We start from the raw sequence: 21,843 nt of genomic DNA, 5'->3' as shown, positions 1-21,843 counted from the left end.
GAAAGAACAGTGTCAGGGAAAAAACGCCATGTTGCCAGTATAGCCTTCCTAAAAATACTAATTTAATTTGTGTGTTTCTGTAGTAGCTGCATTACATATGAAACCAAGGTGAACGTAGTTAAGACTGGTGTGTTTTTTTATGAGGGAATTTGGAAGGAAGTTCAGAGTCGGAATATAGTCACGTGAATGGGATTCTTAAGCCCTTAGTGTGATTTTATGTTAAACGCCGATAGGAAAATGTGCATTGTTTTGACAAGTAGCACAGAACTGATTTATGTTAAAATACACAGCAGAATCCTTTTTTTTTTGAGTGCGTTTGATAAGCTAGTGTAAACCATGCTTAACTATTGCTACCTCTTCATCTGCAGTGTGAGAAATATTGTGAAACTGATTTTGAAAGGCCTTTTTGACTGTTAATTGGTTGATATTAGCTATCAAAAATCTGCCGCTTCCTTTTAGTTCACTTAAAGCTTCTGCGTAGGTGGTTGAAGACCGCTGTGTGAAATATGTTCCTACATCAGTAAATCCCTATGTTTGAAAAACAAATCAAAATAAGTTGAGTCCAGCAAACTGCTTACATAATTTGTGTGATTTAAGGAAGGTCATGTTGCCCTCTGAGCAGTAAAGTTTTTGAATTTATCTCTTTATCAAGTCTTCCAAAAGGTAAAGAGACCTCTTTCAGAAGCATGAAAGGTCTAGTTTAAGTGCAGTAGGCTGTAGCATGGCCAATGCAGATACATGCCTAACACTTGGTTGCAATTCTTACTTTGCTATATTTTTTTTAAGCCTCTTAAGAAATGGATGCCTGTGCATGTGGGAAAGTATCGATTTTTGACATAAACCGCTGTTTCTTCCTGTGAGATGGAAGCTGTCTTGTTTGCTTACTGTTATGAATTTGTGGAGGGAAAAGGAGAAGAGGAGTAAACCAAGAACCTTCTACATTATTCCATGATTTGGGGGATTCTGGAGGGGTGTGGTGGAACAATGCCCGAACTAGTTTCATATGTTAGGTATCTTTTCCCATAGTATTGGGAAATGAAGACTTTCTTCCCTGTGTAACTGAACTAGAGTCATGTGGTTTCAGACTGTTAACATTTTTTCAAGATTATAGTAGAAACTTCCTGTTTTTACAGCTTATCTCCCTGTCTGGAGGAAAAGATTATTATAGGTATGGTCACATCCTGTGGTTATTGTCACTTAAAAAAAAGTCTATTGAATTTGCTGAAGCCTTTGAATGTGAAAGTGATTACTACACTAAAAAACTGTGAGCTGTAGTCACGTTTCCGATCTGTGCTGTGATTTCAATAAAAGACTGTAAATCCATTGCAAATTTTACATACCTGTTAGTTCAATTTCTGCTATACTTGGTGTGTTGAGAAAATCTCCTGGTAAAGAATCTGTCTTACTCTGGAAGGAAGATTGTAAAGGAAGCATTTGGCAGTCATTTCCTTTAGCTTGTGAGTGTGAGCATGCTTTATATTATAATAGTTTGAACATACCACAGGCTGTTGATAGAGGTATCAAGTTTTCTACTCCCAAAGTTACTTTTAGTTGAAACTGGAGGGAAGAACAGGCGAACTTCCATTGTTTTACAATTGCTTTAATAGAGTTGAAAAAGATGCCTTTGCTTGCTTCTACCTTCCCTCCTTCCGCTTTACCCTTTCCCCCGCTCCCCCCTTTAACTATTGAGAGTTTAATTTTGTTTGCTTTTTTAATATACAGCTGAGAACAAATGGTTTCTTGTTTTTTTTAAATCCATTTATTAAATTCTCAAGAATGTAAATTTTTCCTTTGAAATGTTTTTTTTTTCTTGACAAATATTTGGATTTTTTTTCTTGTTAAAGATAATACCTTATAAAATAAATTGTGTGTGTCACTTTGTCATTAAATTCAATAAGCTGCTGAACAGGTTGATGTCTTGCCTTAAGTACCACAAAATCTGGCAGACACAACTGGATTTTGTTTTAATATCCTTGGCTTACAACGTACCATTCTGTAATTTAGAGTTTCCCAGGGCAGGGATTTTCTACAAAAACATTTTTGAATTTAAGTATTGGTCCCTACAGAGAAGAGGAAGCAAACCAGAGGAGAAATATTGAAAAAAGTTATTTTTGTCATTAGCAGGCATGGACTTTTTTTGCTTAAATTTGTCTTGCCTGGTTTGTTTTCATTTCCGGATATGAAAGCTGTAGCTGGTTTTCAAGTTATTTGTCTCACTACTTGTTCCCTAGTAGCTTGGTCACAATATCCCCATTGAGTTTTTTACAATTCATACTTATATATTCTGCCTGTGCACGTAAAGCTTTTATTTTAAAACCTTGCCAAGTGGCTGCATTCCTTGGGTCGTTAAACTTTTTTTTTTTGGTTGTTTTGTTCCCCCCCCCAGCCTCTTCCCAAAACAAGCATACTGTCTTTCTGGCTGAATTTTGTCCTGTTTGAGGTGCAGCAATTTTAGAGCACTGTCCTTGAATTAAGTTTTAACTGTAAATAGGAAACGCTGTGTCTTCTGTGTTTTTTTTTCTTGGGCTTTTTGTTATGCACACTCAAGTCTGGTTTCAAGAGTTTACATAGCTCGCAGAACTGAGTCTTCAGCATTTGGAGGGGGGGGAATAGGGAGAAGGGTATGGGGTGACACTACTGTGAACATTCACTTAATTGCATGGGGACTTGAGATTGAACTCCTAGTGGGCTGGGCTCTATCTGTTTGGTTTGGTGGTACGGTTTTGTGTCGTTTCTTCCCCCTCCGCCCCAACACTTACAAAGCTAGGCCTTCCAGTAAAATCCTGAGATTTCACATGTTAGCATGTGAGTTGCCTTAGTCTTCACAGCTCCCTAGGGGAGCGACTTTTGTTTTTTCTTTCCTACTGTGACAGAAATGCTGTGTGCATCAAAGATGCTGTATAAAAATAACCTACCAAATTTCTTCCAAAGACATGTAGTGTGGAGTTAGGCAGGACTTTATGTCCTTGAAGTCTATATCCCCAGTATTCAGCTGAGTGATGCGCTGACTGTACCAACAGGAAATTTTTGGTTGTGTCACAGGTTCTGGGTAGGCTGAGAAGGAATCTGAGGCAACTTGTGTTTTTACCTGATAACAAGCAATTGTATTGATAAGCAGTAAATACCATCAGTGCACAGGTCTTGGGATTTTTTTTTGTCTTAGGAAGACTTTTGTTTGCGTTTCTGCATTGCTCTTGAGACTTGTGCCTCTTTTGTCAGGTGGAGTTTGATCCAAAGCTGTTACCTTACAGGGGTGGCAAAGGAGTTGTTGGTGGCAGTTGTTGGTGACAGTTACAGCAAGGGTGGTGCCTGGAATTTGTCGGCCTAAGAGTGCTTAAAATGAGGTTGAAGTTTTTCAGACTTTTCTGTGCTTGATAAGGGTCTTCCTTTCCCAGAGTACTGATGTGGTGTCAGGTTTTAATAGTGACCTGTACAGACTTAGAGCTTGACTGGAGGTCTTCTGAAATACAAACCTGAACACTGGGTAAGTACAGAAAAGGAGTCATAGTTATTGAACTATAAAATGCGTGATAGTGTTAGTAATTTGGTTTAGCAGGTTCTAGGTTAGGTGCTGCGTACCTAGAGGCTTAGGGAAAAAAAAACCCCTAACCCTCACCCCAAACAAAAACAACCAACCAACCAAAATCCAACCCAATAAAAAAGCCAAACCTCTGAAGGTTCATGGTCTGTAAAGGGTACAGGTTCTATCTGGGGATTTGAGAGAGGCAAGGAAATGGTTGATCTGAATTTCAGCAGTTATACACTAAAAATAACTCTTTGTGTGCTGATTTTTAAGAACTGCTGCCTGCTGTATATGTAAACGTGGTGGAGCGGAAGTGGACAAGACTGATTGTGTTTAACTGTAAGCAGAGTTTACAGCCTCCTTAGGCAGGCTTGGATTACAGAATGAAATGGCCTTTTGATTATGTTGAAGCAATAATAACATTGCACTGAATTTCCTCGAAGAGATTACGATTTAGTAGTGTGGAAAAGCACCCTCGTATAATTGTGGAGCAAGCTGTAGCTGAATTAGTGCTGTGGCAAGAAGCTGCTTAAAACTCGGTGCATGTTTCCTCTTGGGTTTTTACACGTGCTCACAGATACACAAGTGCAGACAAGACTTTTCCTGCTTCAAGCAGGTTTGAAGAAATTTGTGTGTAGACAATAGTAGTAGTAGACTGTCTTGTCAAGAGCTCAGTATCGTTTATTCTCAGCTGTGTTTACACTAATAAAACAGTGCATTATTTGCAAAGGAAGAAAACATCACCTCTAACCTGACCAATGGTTTTGTGTTTAGAATAGGTAGAGCCTAGATGCTTTGATGTTGAATTGAAAACAAACAGAAATGGGTAACAAATATTCAGTGCTCCTGTTCTGAGCAGTTAGGTGACCTTTCATGCTAGTAGCCCAGCCTATGTTTTCTCTCCTCTGCTGAGGAATCTTCAGTTGACCGTTGGCCTCAGGAATTCTCTAGCTAATTTTCAGCTTGAACTGCCTCTGCTTCAGGCTTTTTGTTTTACTGGAGGTATCACTGTTATTTTGGCTGGGAATATATGCACTGACAGTGAGAGGGAAACTTGATGAGGGCTGGAATTAAGTGACCCACAAGAAAAACAGTGCTGTGACAATAGTAAGCTGTTAGCTTGTTCTCCATGAACCTACTCCCTTCCTCTTCCCCCCTACCCAATGCCAAATCCAAAGGGAGAGCTTGATTTACATGAAGCTCTGGAGACAGTGTTAAGTCCCATTTAAAAATAGGTTCAGCTTAGCAGGGGTTTAATGTGTTACACTTGTTGCTTTCCTAAGCTGGGAAGTAGTGTTATATTAGCTTTTAGAAAACACTTGTCATGATCACGTCTCCGTGTGTTTTTTAAAAGTAAGTTTAAGGTTTCTCTTTGTAGAATTTGTGCAAGCCAGACAGTGTACTTGAACCTGCTTTTTTTAAAAAAAAAAAAATTAACTGGATGAGTTAACTGCATGACTTCAGCGAGCTGCCTTTAAGTGTTTGTGGGACCTCTTTTGTCTTGGATGTCTCTTAAAATAAAAAAGTTAATTTACCCATTTAATCTGTGTAATCTCATTAAGTCTGTTTACGGTTAGTTTGTGTTTCAAGTGTATACATATCTGGTAGACCTGAAATTGCTCCTTTGGAGCAGTGTTTCTAGTGAGTGAAATGTTTATGCGTACTTGATGGCTAAATCTGTCGGAAGAAGTGGAGAATGCTGCTGATCGATAGATCTTGTGGCTTGGCGGAAGTATACCTGTATTTAATATTCTTCAAATTTGTAAGTCTGTATTTAATATTCTTCAAATATGGTAGGACTCTTGTGCAAAGTTATGAATTATTCGTGTTTGTTATGAGTAGTATGTCTAGAAAGCAGCACACTTTACGGCTCTTTGAAGATACACTGTCTGTCACTTCTCAGTGCTCAATCTTTTATAAGCTGAAGTGCGTAGGTACAATATACAAAGCGTTACACTATTCACGGAGAGCGCTGAAAACCAAAAACTGCAAGTGAACGGGTGCTTTCCAGTCCTTTGCTGTAAGGAGAGAAGGTGTACCTGCGTGTATATGTACGCGCCTTTAAGCATTGTCAGCAATTACTGACAGCAAGTCAAAGCCTTATTTTTTTTCAGATTTCCAGCTTCTGTTGTTTATTGTCATGGCCTTAATGTTTCTTCAACTAGGTCTTCCGTTTAATTATAATGTTTATTATGAAGTCAGATATCGGCTCCCTTGGCTGCGTGCTTAGGCCTGTAGCATGCGGAGTGCTTTGCTTGTAACTGCATCCCTTGTCTCAGTTCGTTATCTGTTAATGGTACTCAACATGACAGGGTTGTTTTGATAAATGGCGGCTGCCAGGAAAACTGGGCTGGATTTTGCATGCGGTGGAATTGAGCTTTATTTCATTGTGTAACACCAGATAACTGATGCACACTGGACCGAACACAACAGTATGTCGTGCGAGGTCTGTTAGCAATTGTTCCAAAGCTGTCACTCGGTGAATCTCTGCTCAAGCCCGCTCTAGGTCTCATTCTCTACGGCGTATTTGCCTAACCCTTCTGGAGGTAGTTTTTGTTTGAGTAGGCTTGATGGGTTTTGTGTGTATGTGTGTGTGTATATATATATATATATAAAAAACTCACTCTTTTTTTCCCTTTTTCAGACATGCATGCTTTTAGTGTGGATATTAAAAGAAATGCTGTTGTAAGTTTATAATGCTGTGACTAGCAAAGGTGTATTTCATGACCAAGAGAAGATTTTCATCTTTTATAATCCATTTCCAAAAGGCAAGATAAAAAGTCCCTATTGCAAAATGGAGCTTGAGGCTGTACTCTGTGCATGTTTTTTTATTTTAGTCTATGAAATGGGGGCAGATCTCCGTATCTCATAGGAAAGCCAATTAGTGAAAGTTCAGTTGTTTCTGATGTCAGTGATTGAATGCTGTAGCTGTTCTGTTCATTCAAGAATCTCCAATATGCTGTATAAAAACAGATGGGACTTCAGATGATTTCAGTGCCATCTACCACATTGCTGAATTCAGAAGTTGATTCGTCTTGGATTTGCAAGACAGTGTCTGAGATTCAGGAATACTTTCCAGTTCTGTTGCTGTGTTCAAACTGCTGGATGCTGTGCTTTGTACTGTTTAAACAACTTTGATCGTAATGGGATACAAAAAATTCTATAGATACGCTTCGGGTTTTTTTAAATTTGAGTGCATTTTTCCAGTATATACTGACTTTCAGGATTTGTGATCCAGGCTGGCTCGGTCATCAGTCCTAAAGGGATAAGGTGTTTTTGAACAACTACCATCAAACAGGGTATTTTTCAAATAAAAGCAACTTGGCCTGAATTAACTTACAGCTGGGAAGCTCTTTTGGAAGTCATTAGAAGTAAACACTGATTTAAATACACACTGGAGCAGTAAGTTCCTTTTTGTGATTTGCCAGGTGTCAGGCCACATTTGATTAGAAAATTGAAGTGAGGATAAGTGCAATGTGGTTGCTTTGTGCTGACTTAAGGATTGAATTTCAGCTCTGGCAGGTTTGGAGCTATCGCACGGCTACTTGGTTACAAAGCTTATTTTGAACCAGTTCTTTTGAAGATAGGCTCCAGTTCAGAAGCTCTTGTACAATGAATATTGCAGGAGCAAAGCTTGTGCTGTACACTGTCTTCAATTTGTATTGATCATAGCAGTCTTGCAATGTGGCAAGGGCATTAGAATTAATCAGTTACTTCAGCTGTGTTAGTGGTTTTAGGTAGCTATTTCTAGAAAGTACAGAATAAATTGTGAAGTTGGATCTTTGTCTCCTAAAGGACTCTTGTGCTATAGTACAAAACATGGTAGAAATTGGATCTATGGATAAAGAGAGGGAAAATACACAACTACAAATAATTAACAGCATCTGGAAAGAATAAGTTGGCAGACAGTACTTGAGGGTGTTGCTCTGATTAATTGGGTTTGTGAACCTTGATTTTTTTTTTTAACTTGAGTTTGTAAAAAAAAAAAAAAAAAAAAAAACAATCCAACCAAAACCCACAAAAAACCACCAGCTTTGAGAAGGTGTACTCCCGTATTTGTTTTATAGGCAAAATACTGCTGCATGGCTAGGAAATGGATTTGCTTGGCAGGAGAGAAGTGCATGTTGCCCTCAGGTAGTGGATTACATAGATGACTTGTTTTGCGTGTTATTCTGCAAGGGAAATAGCGAAGCTTTGCTCTAAAATTAAGTCGGTGCTGGCAGCTGAAAGGTCATGGTTGTGGTGTTAAAGAACAGCGCAAGACGTTGTGAAATTCGGGCAAGTTACAGGTTTGCACGAAGGCACGTAGTAAGAGATGAATATTATTTTTAAAAATTGCCAATGAAATACAATTAAAAGGAACATGTCTTGCTGAGCGGATGAATTTCTGTTTCTGACGGGGGGGAGGGAAGACGTCGTGGAAAGGATTTTAAACAAAATGGCTTACTAATTGATACGCCGCAACAAAATCCTTGTGTAGTAGCGTCTTTTGATGTGCCACTGGACAGGCGTCTCTTTCTTATCCATCTTAGGAATGAATGCCGCGTGTGGATGTATTCCCTCCACCCCTCTATTTTATCTGCATTTTCCCCACCCCCTGTGTGTTTTGATCAGCATTTGTGGAGGCGAGGAGGGCTGGTGGCATTAATATTCCTGGCTGCGGCTCTGGGATGTGAGCCGCTGATCACTCCCGGGGATGCTTTGCCTCCTTAATATCTTGCTTGCAGATGCATTTTCTAGCTGACCACGCTATTAAAGAGCTGCCATCAATCACGGGGCTCCCGGTTCCGGCTCGGCTGAGCGGGGAGGAGGCAGAGGCGGGCCGCCGCCGGGGGAAGAAGGAGCGTGGGTCTCCGTGTGCGTGCCTGCGCCCCGCCGCGTGGACCGGGGAAGCGGCGCCGGGCCGGCCCGGTGCGTGAGACCCGGCCGGGGGTAACGGAGGGGGGCCGGGTGTGTGTGTGTGGGGGGGGGGGGGGGGGGGGGGGGAAGCCCTGCGGGGGCCGGGCGGGATCCGCGCCGGGTTTTCCCCCGCGCCGCCTGCCGCCGCCGCCTCCCGGGGCCGTGCGGCGCGCCCGCCTCCTCCCGGTGCCGGGCGGGGGCCGGCGGCCGCGGCATGTGGCGGCGCCCGCAGCCGCGTTGCTGAGGGGGGCGGTCGGCCGGGGCGGGGGGGGGGGGGGATTGGAGCGGGGCGGGGGGGGGGGGCGGCGGGCCCGGGCGACGCCGTTCACTCCGCCGCCCGCTCCGCGCCCCGGCCCAGCTGCTTGGCGGCGAGGCGGAGGGGCCTCCTTTTGTTCACCAACTGCGCTTTCTCGTCGCCCCTGGTCCCCGCTTCCTCCCGTCCTCTGCCCTCCCCTGCTCCCTCCTCTTCCTCACGGGGTCCACCGCTGGGCACCGCGGTCCCCCCCCCCACCCCCCTTCACCCCCCCCCCCCTTCCCCGGCTCCGGTGGAGAAACCCCCCCGGGTTTGTTGGGGTCGGGCTGTAGCAGCCGCTGGGATTGCGGACGAGTTGTGTTTGCCCGGCACCTCCGAGAGCTGCAGAGCCTGAGCCCGAGGCTGGCGGGTGAGTGCCCCCCTCCTCGCCGAGAGCGGCAGGACCTTCGCCGGGGAGGTGGTGAAGGCCCCCCGAGGAGGGGGGGTGGTGGTGGTGGTGGGTGTTTGCGGAGAGGGCAGCTAGGATCTGCTTTTAAAATGAGGGGTGAGGGTCAAGAGAGCGGGTCTCCGAACCAGACTGACGGGGTAACTTCGGTGCCTTGTGCGTACAAGTTGTATTTCCAAGAGGAAAATTGTTAAGGTTGCTCTTAAAGTTGACTAATTGTTACGTAGCCAATGGTAACACAGAAAACACCTGGGTGGAGAAAAAGCTCGACTTCATTCTCTTTTCCCCTTTTGGTTACTACAGGTTTTTTTTCAGAAAAAAAAAAAAGTTGGATCGACTTGGTAGGTGAGGTGGTAGTTTTTATTGGCCTAGGAAGTTCAGAACGCTGTAAGACTGCTGGGTTTTCTTCCCATAACAAATGCTTTACCTCTGTGTCCTAAATATAAACAGTTCAGCTAAAGGGAGCGCTGTGTTTTAATTCCCCCTTTTTTTTTTTTTAAGCAAAGGAGATAAGGATTGCATTTTCCTTATTCTGAAAGAAAGTACTTTTTCACTGCACTTGATAAAATGGAATGCCTTTGAAGTACTAATCGGCAGGGTGTGCGGAGTAACTTTTTTTTAGCGACGTTTAATCGTGTTTTAAGATAATGACAGGAGACCTGCTTGGCCACTTTGTTTCCTGAGGAAGAAACCAGCTCTGCTTTGTTTTGCAATTGGTTTTAAGCTCTTCTTGAGTACATGTGGCTTTGCACTGCATGGGGCATTGTGTGACTGGATGGCCTCCTTACAGCCATATGGGGCTTCTTTAATTGTATGCGAATGAAAATGGCAGTTAACAAGGCGACTTAAATTTTTTTTTTTTAACTTAACATTAATGTTAGGCATGAAGTAGTGGAAAGTGGAGAACAGAAATCTAGTGAAATGTAGTTTCAGATGCTCCACCAATATGTTTCTTCTGGGAACTTGCTTTAAAGTAAACTGGATTTAAAACCCTACAGACGAACACTATTCCAATGTAAAGCCGTTAATCTGCAGGCAATTAGTTCCAGACGTGCAACCAACTCTGCATTTTTGTCAGTTTTTGTTCTTACAAGCAATCGCATTTTTGAATACTTATGCCTAGCGAGTATCACAAGACAGACGTTTTAGATGCTTAACAGCAAGTTGAGAATTGTGTAGGAGCAGCATTTAAAAGCTTTTATTTGTTTTTCCAACCCTGTAATTTAGTAGTGTTTAAAGTATTTTATAAAGATCTGTGGGACCAGTGAAAGGTGGTTTGGAGTCCAGAGCACTTGAGTGCTTATTGTACTCTGGCAGGCTGGGTGCTTGGCAGGCACTTCTTGAAATGTTATTTGATCTGGCTGCACGATAGAATTGACTAGGATTACACAATTCCGCCCCCCCCCCCCCCCCCGGCTGTTTGAAAGTGATGCATCGGCGAGTGTTGTTCAGTAGCGTATTTTAAGACACAAACTGCGTGTATTCACTTTAAACATCTTTCCAGAGAAAGGCAGTTTAGAATTTGTCTTGTTTTGTGGTTAGGATTTATGAATTGAGGCAAGGGCTGACGTAATCTATCCTACCACTTCCTTTGTGTGTGTTTTATAGTTGATAGTGCTTTGTTTTACTTAAAATAGCCAGGACTGTGTCTTAAATGCTTTTCTATCTCCTTTATGCTGTGGCCTTCAGTATAAGCAGACAACTTGTTCAAGTTGTATGTGATTATGCCTCTTTGAGGAAATGGTTCCTTCCTTTTGTCACTAAGGTTCAGTGAATTGCTTGTATGCTAAGTAGATGAGACTTTAATTTTAATTAACATAATGATGTATACAGCTGTTCTGTCAGAATGCATTGACTGTCTTTGCAATTTAACTACAGGTTGTAGAGAATCTCTTGGTGTGTTTCTCAACCCCTCTTTTGCTTACTTCTATTTGTGTAGAGGTGACAAGATGGGGCTTTTGTTTCCTGATGTGAGTAGTTAATAGCTCATCTGTGAGAGAGCTTTGTTTCGATTTTTGTGTGTGGGAAAGAAAACAAGCTATTTATTGTTAAACTAAACCTAGTGGGTCGAGGGGGGTTATGCTACCTATTGTTTGGCTTAAGAGTACCCAGAAGGAATCCCTAACTTCCTAATTTTACAGGGTCAGTGATAGGTTGTCCCCCCCCCTCCCCCCCTTTTTTTTTTTTTTTTCTTGGTATACTGTGAATGAGTTCCTGCTATAGCGATTGACCTTATGTGTAGGTGAATCACTTAAAGGGTGATTGTGCTCTCTATCTGGAGAAAAACCAAGCGACTTTTAAAGTGTAGAGGCAATGCCATTCCTTTTTAGCACCTGAGATAATCTTCATCCTGTTGAAACTTTGATTTAGTGGACAAAATTTCAGCAGGTGAAAAACAGATCTCCACAACCTCAGTGGGGTTACTTCAGCATCAACTGCAAGTACAGCTCGATATCCAGCTCATAGTCCAAAAATCCCATACCGAGGACCTAAGCTAACTACTTGGTAGCATTTTATATGGTTGAGGCTTATAGGCAGAAAGAGCCATCCTTCCAGTAATTTTCTGCTTCATCTTGGCATTGGGGTGCTGCAGATTTTGGGGAAGATAGTTTCTTGGAGAGATATGCATTGTATTCTTTAAAGAATGTACAGCTTTATAGAGCTGGCTCTAAATGTTCGGTCAGTGTGCATATGTTAGCCTTTCCTTGTTCTGGGACTTTTTCAAGTGGTACAGAGAGATTGTGTTGATGCTGTGTATGCTGAATTAGGAGTAAAACCTTTTTGTAAAACACTGAAAACCAGTATTTCTGTAATTTGTTGATACATACGGATAACGTGGTATTTCACCTGAGGTTCAGTTACTGTTGAAAAAAACAATTATGAAGGCAGAGTGTAGAAATAGATACCATGTGTTGAGATGATCACGAAATGCTGTTTTGGCCAAGTGATTTTCAAATTAAGGATATTTCTTTGTAGCATTAGCTGCATTCATCTGACAGATGAATGGATTAAAATGTGCTGATGGGAGTTGTTACAGTCCCCAGCTGTTGGCCTTATCCCTCTGGGTGGCCATTGTTCCCCTAGTCCCCAAAGCAGGAATATCTAAATCGTGAGTGAAACTCGGTTTTGAACTGCCAGACGTGTTTAGTTAAACAAATTCTAATTCTACTTTAGCTGAATGCACCAGGCAGAAAACAACAGCAATTCAGGAGCTAAGCGGCAAGTGCATCTGAGAGTTCTTCCTTAGGGGTGTGATAGTTGTTGAGGACTTGGCTTACTTGGCTCCATAGCTAAGAGATTCAGAAAATTGGATAGAACTAGGAGTGTTTTCTAGGCATTAGGAAGCAGAAATTCCGTCTAGCCTGTGGTGTTTGATGCAAACGCTCAGCGCTTTCATCTCTTTAAAGGCTACAGAGTAGCTTTGACTGCTTTACTGAAGTGGTGACTTACAGATGTGATTGGGTCAGTCAACAAGCCTGCGCATTAGTTTTACTAATTTTTGTGAGCTGTAATGTCCTGGCTGAGATGTCTACTTCCTTTATTTCTTTTGAACATTGCACATTTAAAGTGTCACTCAGATCAGTAAATGACTTACAGATAACATGGAGTAGCTCTGTTTTGCATTTTAGGGCTAAATGAGAGAAATGCTATCTTAATCACTGTAGTCCTAGAATAGAAAGCTACCTGATACTCTGATGTGAATCTCTAATATTGATAGTCAATTGTATGAATCTTTAAACAAAGTTTTTCATCTTGGTGTGCAGAACACTGAACACTGCTTTAGAAATAGGTTTGTCCAAGGGGCAGCAGAATTGTCTTTGGTATATGAGGGGAGGTTCTTCCAGTTTTCTGATCTTAATGCATCACTGAGCTGCATGCGGTATGGATATAAGCACTCAGTATAATGAAGATTGCCAAGCTATGACTGGCAGGCCTTTTATTGGAATAATTTACTAGCCAATAACATGTAGATCAATGTGCAAATATTTTCTGATATGTATATAATAAGGTGATTTCAGAAGGGGCATTTTAGGGAAGAAGGGCTCAGTCAGGGGAACTGGAATCATAGTTGTTGGCATAGTTCAAACCGTCGCGTCAACTGGACCTTGCTTTGCCTTACTCTTTGTTTTACCATTTCTCATGTTGGTGTGTGTATTTCTCACGGAACAAATTTCTCTATTACTGAAGAAAGCAAAAGCTGATAATGATGTAACACTCTCAATGAAGTAATAAAGGATAGGACCCATGAAAAACTTCCTCTAAGCTGGCTTTCTGTTTATGAAAAATGTTGTGAAGCATCTTTAAATGGATCAGAGGGAAATCTGTTTTTTGTACTTCAGCTTTCTTAACAGAAGTGAAATTCTTTCCAGAAGAGTGGACAAAAATAATATTTATTCCAAAGTTTGCCTGGGGTAGTGGTTTGAGTTCTGACCTTTGGATACAAAGTGAGAACAAATAGTGTTGAAAAATGTAAATGATTAAAACAAGCTGGCTTTCTTTAGGAAACTTTTTTTGTCAAGCTTTTTGCCAAGAAAAGGTCTTGGTGATTGGATAAATGTTTTACTACTGGAATACATAGTATTTGGTTGTGATGTGTAGATTTTCTTATAACCACATGGCTTTTTTATGTAATGGTGGGTTTGGAATTCAGGCCTTTTCTAATATTAGTAAAAATACGGAAGAAATGGTGGCTGTAAATTTAGCATTGAAAACATAGCTGTACGCTTCTTTTGGGAAGTAATGGCAAATTTTGAAAGCAAACTTGGTTTGATCAGGCTTCTATGAAAATGGGTATCACTTTCATTTTCATGTAAGATAAATCTAGAATGCATTAGTATTGGTTCCTAAAAGTTAGATACTTGCAGATCTTTCAGTCTTTTTTTTTTTTTTAAATGAATTTGACTGTAAAAAGTCAGGATAAGTAAACCTTTTACTAAAACCAACCAATCTTGGTGTAGATACATTCCTGCTTCTGTAACACCAATTTTGTACATGTAATAAATTTTGTCTTAAGTGCTGATTTGAATTTTCTTGAAACTAGCAATAAAAAAATGCTTTGGTTTTGGCAGTGGTTTCTTTTGAATTTGCTTGTTTGTAGAGATGAAAATGACTTGTTTTTGAAATAAAGCTGACTTTTTGTTAACAGGCAATACGTGTTTCGGCAGCATCTGGAGTCTGATATGTTCTTATTCTGTTTAGATGCTTAAAATTAAAAGCATTTAGTAGTTTGAACACTATTGTCAGGTTTTGCGTGTTAATGTTGTTTTGGAAGATCAGGGCCTCTGTTTTGATCATTGTTGCTGGGAACTAGAGACAACGCAGAGAATTTTGCCATTACATTGGATATTTTAATCCACAGTTCTGTAATCTCTGCTCTTGTTCATCTAGCTAGTAAAATGACAGCAGTCAAGTTCTAAAACTTCAAAATGACGTAGCTTTAGGTTTGTTCTTTACTGGGGAGGTTTCAGCCCGTTAATCTAATCGGTCTACGAAAATCAACATGTTTACCTAAACCAGGACCAACATGTTATGTCTTATGACTATGGGAAGTTCCCAGCCTTTCTGTTCTTGCCATAAGGCTGCCCCCTGTCCCCCCCTGCTATATTGTTTGGAAAACTCTAGAAACCCAGCAGAGGGTAGCAGATATTTTAATGCAGGCACGAGTTGAACCTGGGAACTTAGTTATTTGTGTTTTTTCATGTTGTAAAGTTTCTTGGGTTTACTCCGTGACTGATGACTAAAAGTGGCCTCAGCAGGTAGTTAAGGTACAAGACAGTATGAAAATGAGTCAGCCGTAATATTAGAGTCAATACAATTCAAGCACTTAAGGTTGGGGACTTTTTTTTTTTTGTTTGACATAGTAACAGATCCCTGTAGAATTTACTCTTACAAGCAGTCAAAACATACTGTATTTGCTCCATTTCCTATTGAAATCTAACAAAGGAGCCAAAAATCAGATTTCCCTTTCCTGATAATAAAGCTATTCCTTTGAGAATAGAGCTGGAAATGGATTTTTTTTTTTTTTTTATAGAGAGAGAGAGCAGTTCCTGCTTATTAATCGAACGGTCTTAGGCAAGCTTGTATGCTGGTTTGTGTGAGAGTATGTGAGGAAGAACACTTCTAACGTGCGTGTTTAATATTAGACTATTTTAACTGGCTTAAAGTTGGAGACCTAGCCTGTGCTTGTAGTTGAGACTGGTATAAAAGAATTAAGAGCAGCCCAAGGTTGCTAGATCATTTGGAAACTGATTACCCTTTCGCAGTGTAATAAAGTAATTATGAATAGTGTATGAAAATTGGTTGCAGTCTGTTTCAACATTATGACTGCCTGTCTTTAAAAGAAATTGCATTGTCCTCTTTTGTGTTGATCTTATAATTTGCATATTCAAAGCATGTTAGATATTTGCCACTTCCAGCTGTAAATGCTAAGTAGCATTTAAAAAAACAAATTATGCCATCTGTTTGTATAGGTTTTCTGTGAGGTTTTTCAGTTCCTGATAATATTTCACCTTGGGTCTGCTCTCTTTACAATAGTACATGCCGCTGTTGCTAAGGGAATTTGAACTATGCTCTGGTCTAAATTGAAAGAATTCTTTCATGAATGAATGTCGTAGTTGTAACTGAGCAGGGCTGTTGCAGCTTCATCTGTTGGTAGGGTATTTCTCTGCAGCCCTGACATAAGAAAAGGTGGTGTTTGGAAAGAAAGAGCCAATGATGCTCTATTTTTAACTCAAGTAGCACATCATCAAATGCTCCAGTACATGGGGAATATCAATGTGAAATTTTTAAGATTTAAAAAAAAGAGTTTTACCCTAACGTGACTTTGTGTGCAAATGAGATCTGTGGCTTTGAGTGATACACTTTGTGACTAAAATATTGTTAATGTGAAAAATAAGTATAGCTATGATCTCTAAATCACAACTAGAATGGTTTAGCTTGGGATTGTTTGTTTTGCCTGTGCTTCCTTTAGAAGTCCCCTCCCTGCTGGAAGGATGGTTTTAGCTGCTTGTGAGACAGTTGCTGATTTACTGGAATTTAGCAGCACGCCCTGATTGCAGGTACCACTTTGGGTTCTCTTCCAGCAGGGTGATAATGAGGGTGGGCAGGTGCAAGTGGTAACCTCCTGTATCATGTCACTTTTTTGTCTGCTGGTACTTCAGAGTCTGGATTTGAATGAATAATTGTCTGAAGCTTGCCCTAGAAAGATGTGCAGACTCCATCTAGTTGGTAAAAGCAAAGCTTGTGGATTTTTAAAGCATGGAGTCAGTAATATAAATTGGAATGAAGCTAAAGATGTACATGCTGAAATTTAGAGTTTGATTTTTTTTTTTAAATAAATGCTCCTGTAAGAGGTTACATTTTGGCATAAAATTTTATTGAATCCATGCTTTTGGCTGAGTGCTTTTCTTCCGAGGATGTACTGTAGTATCTGAGGTGCCAAAGGTAAGTATCACTGTCTTGTTCTGTTACATTCCTGTGGGAGTTCAACAGTAGTTTGGGATTTCAGGAGCATTACAACGTTTCTGACAGCAAAATCTTTGCTCAGTACACATCTCTCAGCTCATTTTGAATAGAGAGAATTGTTGTTGGAGATATATTCGATGCATTGTATGTCAGGTTAGTAAAATTCTGATGTCATTTTCTACTCTCTGAAACCCATGCTATGACGTGTAGCGTGAAGTTGACGTGGGTCTCGTGAGAGAGCTCTAAGAGGTTGCCAACCTCAGGTGTTTGGTTCCTGGAGCCCAGTTGGGGGTTGCTGCCTGCTGTGTTCGTCTCGGCACCGTGGTGGTAGCATAAGCGGCTCGGCTGGATTTCAGTGCAAAGCCCTCTGGGGTGGCAGAAATAGAAGCTTAGCATAATGCAGGTATGATGGCATCTCTGCACATGGAAATCTGTATGAGCTTTATTAAAATGGTGTGAACAGACTCTCTGACACTAGTACAGTGCCATGACTCTAAGCAAAACTGGTATGTTAGGTTTCTATCATAGGCTTTTTCATAGTTGAAAAATCAAGTCCTTACCTGGCCGCTTCAGAGGAATACCTCAGTTATTGGGCTGCAAGCTAAAGAGTACACCACACAGAAAGCTACCTTTTCTGTGTTCCTATATCTTTATTAACGTTCCTAAAGATAGCTGATGCAGCTGAAATACCTATTGAAAATATTAAACTAAGCATGAGATTCTGCGGTGTATTTTTTGTATTGCTGTTCTGGATATCTTGGAGTTCAAGGAAACTCGAGCCAGGCCAGACATACGTCATAAACTCTGGTGTCATTTTCTTCAAAACTGACTCTTTAAAGCAGTTTGAACATATGAAATGCACCAGTAGCTTGTTTGAGTTTGCTTCCATGGAAGTTCTAAACTATATTAACTATTCTTTTTAAGCAGATAAACAAGTGATTTAGTCCTATAGATAAGTATGTGAATAGATGATGAATAATAGAAACTTTGCCTGTGCTTATCTTTAGAAGATGTTGGAAACTTTCCCTGTCTCTTGCAGCCTAAATTGTGCATGTGACTTCTTCAATTTATTTTTGTTTTGAAGCATAATATGCGAGGAAAACAGTGGTTATGTGTTGGGTGGGTTTTTTTGGTTTTGTCTAGAATTAAATAGTTTTTTTTCTTCTTAGAACTCTTGCTGTGGTTTTTGCCTTGTTGGGGGAGGGGGATGGTTTTGGGGGGCTTTGGTTTCCTTCTCCAAAAAGGCTTTTTTTCCCCTCTCCAGTGTGAGTGAAGTTACACCAGTCTGGGGAACAATGGACAAAGAAATAATATGCACAGCGCTAGTGAAAAATCACAAAAGTTTTTCACTTTGCTCTTGGGCTGAGAGCTTGATAAATATCCTTCTGCAGGAGTTTATAATGTTTTTTCTTGGCCCTAGCAATGCCACTTGATACTAAAATGCTATACATAAAGATTTATTTAGTATTCTAAATAAAAAATAGTTACACAATTGTTTTGAAATGTCGCTTATACCAAAGTTCACTCTGATTCACGGGCCAGATCATAATTCAACACATGTTAAGAACTAGTCAGCAAGTAATAAATCTCACCATAGCTGTATATGTTATCTCATGGGAGAGGCTACAGGACTGTAGGAGAAAACAGGCTAATCCCTGAAGTGTTGGATAGGTTTAATTAGGTCCCAGTTGCTTGGGTAACTGGCACTTGGTGGATTTTCTTCTGTAGTATTTTTGAAGTAGCTCTTCAGTCAGCTCCTGATTAGGTTAGTGTTTCAGGAAAAAACTTTGTGACATGACATCCTTCTAAACTCTTGCTTGTTTGGCTGTTGAGTGCTGATGTGCAGTAAATGATGGAAACTTCATAGACAAGGACCTTCAAAGGTATGCTTTTAGAAGTAAAACTTTATTGCATCATACTTGTAATAAATAGTGTAGTTTGTTTTGCTGTCTTTGGTTGCTAAAGGATCACCTCAGGTTTTGTAATAACAAGTGAAATACGGTAATCTTAGTTTATGTTATTGTGGGAATAAAGAAGGTCTTAAAAGACATGCCTTGATCGCAGATTGATTAAACACTGCTGTGAACAGTTTATGGTGCTGTTTAGCCTAGTGTCTTGTCCACTGTAGACTGCAAGTAGTTTTAGTAAGCTTTTAACGTTGTTTCAGAGCTGTTACTTAAACCTTAAAATTTTACCTTGAAAATAGAGTTAGGAATTTCCTACTGCTTCGTTTAGGAAAAATAACCTCCATTTTGAAGGTATTTTCAGGGTGATACATGGCTTGTGTGTTCTTACTTCGCTTGTCATGGGGTATTAGCATGTAATTATGAAAGCTAAGCAGATTTTCCTTTTTTTTGTTTCACATGCTCATTCTTTTCTTTAAATGTTTCAGGTCTCTTATTTTTGTGAGAATGTATCATTCAGTACACAGAAGATGAGTAGTCCTGGATTGAAGGCGAGCAAGGCACAAGGCCACAAAATCAAACTTTTGCCACAGTACCTCTGCCATCTCGTGCTTACTATTGGTGGCAAATGATGAGATGTGATGGTATTGTAATGTGAACAAAGGCACCAAATTTCATGTGTGGCTTAATCATTTGCATCGGTTGTTCTTTGCTGAATGGTTTATGGTCTAATTTTGCAATATTGTTCTCAGCAGCTTACAAGATCAGACGTAAATACGTTAATACAACTGTATTGCCTCATTCTGTTACGTGAGATTCCATTGCTTTAGTCATACAATAGTTAAAAGTATTTACTGAGAGTACTGGAAGTAGAAATTATATTAACGTATGAAGCATGACCGAAGTCAGGAGTTAGTTCATGCAGTGTTAAAATACTTCCTCTTGGTTTAGATTAGAAGCAGGCTAATCGCTTGGAGCATTTTTTAATGTTTTCTTCCTCTTCTCGTGAAAGATGTGGCCAGTTACAAAGTCCCTTTCCAGTGGGTTCATTAGCAGTGGCCAGCAGTGTACTGATGTGATCGTTCTTGTAGCAGAGAGAGACTGCTGTTGGAAATGTCATGTGTAGTGGAGAAAAACCTGATGCGTGAGACCTGTGAGCTGGTCCTTTTTTCAAAAATAGTGCTTCAAATCTAATGAATTAAATTGGTTGCTGCCCAGGAGCAGTAACGTGACTACAAAGAAGGTAAATTTTTCTGTTATCTTTGATAATATGTACATTTATTATTATTATTTTTTAAAAAAGAAAGCTCACTGACTTCCAGAAAAGAGAACCAGACTTAAGGGAAAAAAAACTTAAAGAAGCTCGTACCGTGAGAATTCATACTGGATGCCACTGAGCAAATGAGAAATCTGGTATTCATGTGTGGTATGGAGATTGGCAAGAACAGTGTGTAGGTGAATTCGCTGGGCTGTTTAACATGGTCTAAATACAGTTTCTATCTGTCTCCATGAACTTGCTAAGAACTTTCCGGTGTTGCAGATGGTGGTAGCTGTAGGAACTGAGCAGGACTGCTATTGTTTCCTTGCTGTGGTTTGCTAGGGTGAAATGAGCTCTGTGCTGGTTTTTCTAGCACACACTGTGTTAAAATAAATGCAGATGAGAACGGATGCTGCTTTGTAGCAATAAAAGTTTCTGCTGGGCAGAAAAATACATACTAAAGAACCTGAAAGGTTTCTTTTAAATTTTTAGTTACTGAGTCGTAATCAGTTTGTTTAATGCAGTTTGTAGTTCCATAAGGTATTCCTGCTAACCACTGTATCTCTGGAGTATACTGAATTTAGTGAACTAACCTCAAGGGTTTGGAACACTGGAAAAGCAGGTTCAGAAGTCAGCAGATGTTTAAAATATCCTTCTTGTGTAAATTTTGATGTTTTATGAATATAATTATAAAGAAGCTTGTTGTGGTCTGCCTTAAGTTCAAACATAAAGGCTAATTTTGGTGTCAGTAGTGATTTCTACCTGTTACCTTGCTCCTGTACATGCATATTGTGTGCAGTACTTTGATTGTAGCTGGTTCAGTTGTACTAGGAGAGTTGTAGTAGAAGTTACTGGTGCTGGAGCAAGTGTTACTACTTTGCTAACTTAAAAAGAATAATCTAAAAAATACTATAGACAATGTGTTTTTTGCTTATTAATCTGTTCTACATCATGATCCTATATGTTAAGATAACCTGTATCTTCTAATTCTCCTTGCTATTTGTCAAGAAAAACAAATCTGTGGGATTTGTGTGATTTCTCTCGTGTTTAAAAACTTATGACATCAAGAGATGGAATATTTCCTAATTACCTGTTCACTGCCATTTTTTATCTTACATGTTCAGTCTTAGCTGATGATGGTATGGGAGTAAGCTGGTCTTTTCTGATTAAAATGAAACAAAGTATTGCAATTGCACAATATTACACATTGAACAAAGGAATCATGTCTTAATATTATGTGGTGATTTAAGTCCTGCTTTGAAGTGGCAGGAAGATAAAATCAGGGACTTTGGATAGTAACAGCTCTTTTGCTGTGATACACCTGTATGCGTAAGCAGTGTAGATTTTCTTTTGTGGTGTTTGTGTTTGTTTTTTGGTTTTGTTTTTTTTGAGTGGTAGAGTTGAAGTTGAGGGGAGGAGGTGGGCGTATGCTTTGTTTCTTGCTGACTCCTATGAGTATAGTCTGGAGACAGATTATTGCAGGTTTCCCAGGGTCTCCGTGTGATTGTGGGCAAGTTGGATGTATTCATGGATGTCAAAAAGACACCTAGCTGCATTTTTGGGGATGAAAATATGTTGGAAGTCAAATGCAAATATTAACAGTTTTGTTTTTCTATCACTTAAGGTCATACAAAAGATCATACGATCTCTTGAAATATAGGCCCTCTTTGCAAATACCTTTTAACGTGCGTTTTGAAATCTTTAGCAAGAATGTAGGATAACTCGCTGTTGCATAGTTTTACTGCAGACAAACATACTTAAACAGTATGCCTCTCTCACAACTTCCTGTGCTTGCGCTTTATCATGCACAGTATTGCGTGTGCTTGCTTTTTGAGTAATATTCCTGCTGCCTCGTAGCAGAACCTGCTTATGTAGCTGAAGAGTAAAGAGCAGAGGTCATACTTCTGCAAGTAAAGTCTTACTACTTTAAATACTTACTATTTGTTACTGTTTTCTGTAAATGCAGTAAAGGAAGTGAGATGTAATTTAATACATTTCAATTGTTAAGCATTATGAAATTATGAAGAATATGCTGACCGTTGCTGTAGACAGTCTATAATATGAGACAGAGATCAAGCCTGCATTTCACACATGAAT

General features: G+C 40.0%; 1 protein-coding gene across 4 annotated transcripts in view; it reads left to right on the top strand.

Moving 5' to 3' along the window:
- RERE (arginine-glutamic acid dipeptide repeats) overlaps nt 1–21,843 on the top strand; it is a 256,784-nt gene that overhangs the window by 42,648 nt on the left and 192,293 nt on the right. The window contains exon 1 of one of the 4 annotated variants that reach the window (XM_075027302.1): nt 8,351–8,434. The exons of 2 other annotated variants lie outside the window; for them this stretch is intronic. The gene's annotated coding sequence lies outside the window, so the exon portion shown is untranslated. Of the gene's footprint in view, nt 1–8,350; nt 8,435–8,972; nt 9,085–21,843 lie in introns of those variants that run through there. One more of the 4 variants, XM_075027301.1, reaches the window with a different exon arrangement.

This window comes from Buteo buteo, chromosome 5 (assembly GCF_964188355.1).
Source record: "Buteo buteo chromosome 5, bButBut1.hap1.1, whole genome shotgun sequence".
Classification (NCBI taxonomy): domain Eukaryota; kingdom Metazoa; phylum Chordata; class Aves; order Accipitriformes; family Accipitridae; genus Buteo; species Buteo buteo.
This window is presented reverse-complemented; position numbering and strand designations above follow the sequence as displayed.